Source organism: Penaeus monodon, chromosome 30 (assembly GCF_015228065.2).
Source record: "Penaeus monodon isolate SGIC_2016 chromosome 30, NSTDA_Pmon_1, whole genome shotgun sequence".
Lineage (NCBI taxonomy): Eukaryota > Metazoa > Arthropoda > Malacostraca > Decapoda > Penaeidae > Penaeus > Penaeus monodon.
Genome location: NC_051415.1, coordinates 17,443,498 through 17,444,384, shown reverse-complemented (window position 1 = coordinate 17,444,384; position 887 = coordinate 17,443,498).

Sequence of the window (887 nt, the reverse complement as noted above, 5' to 3'; positions counted from 1 at the left end):
TACATCTTCGAATGACTGTACTAACCTGTTTGTCACTATCCGTTGTTTGTCAATATTTTAGTTGTTCCACTTACCAGACATGAATCATTAACTGGGTTGCTGCACTATGTTAAACGCACAGACGTATACACGCACGCACATACAGAGGGAGAGGGGGGGGAGACTGAAAGCAACGGAATATCACATGATAAAGAAAGCAGCAGACACAAAATCACATTACAAATGTGGACTTTAAAAGCACATGCGTGAATGTAAGTGCATACGACTGTAAAAACATTGATATCATCTCACACGTGTTTCTGGTCGCACGTCATCCAGATCACATGCTCATCCGAACTGACCTTAAGCGGTGCATGCACAGTGCTCAATAGCATTATCAATAATGTATCGCAAAAGTTCTCTTAGTTTGCCCTCGCATATCCTCTCGTTTTACTAATAGAGCTTCCTGCTTATTTGTGTCTCCACTATTTCCTTTGCTTTCATATGTATTTTTGCTTTTTTTCTCGTCTTTTACAGACCAAGGCCAGCCGTCTTATCAAGCAGCTGATCTTAGCCTTAAAGCATTTATCTAGTCCCCAGATATTTGCAGAACTGCATGCTCCCTTCCCAACCCCCTCCTGCAGCTAGTAGGCCCTCTTCCCCTTCACCCCTCCTCACCCCTCCCCACCCTCGTACCCTTTCCACCCCCTCCCCATTCCCTCCCCTGCCAGCCTCCTCCCACCATGCTCAGCTGAGCGCACGTGAAGGGGCTCTTTGCACCGATCCGGCAGCACAACTCTAGGTTAATGGATCACGAATGATCGATCGACATCAAGTACTCACGTGGCATATATACGAGAGAAACATGACTGCATGATTATCTTATAAAACTGAACGCTGTGTATATA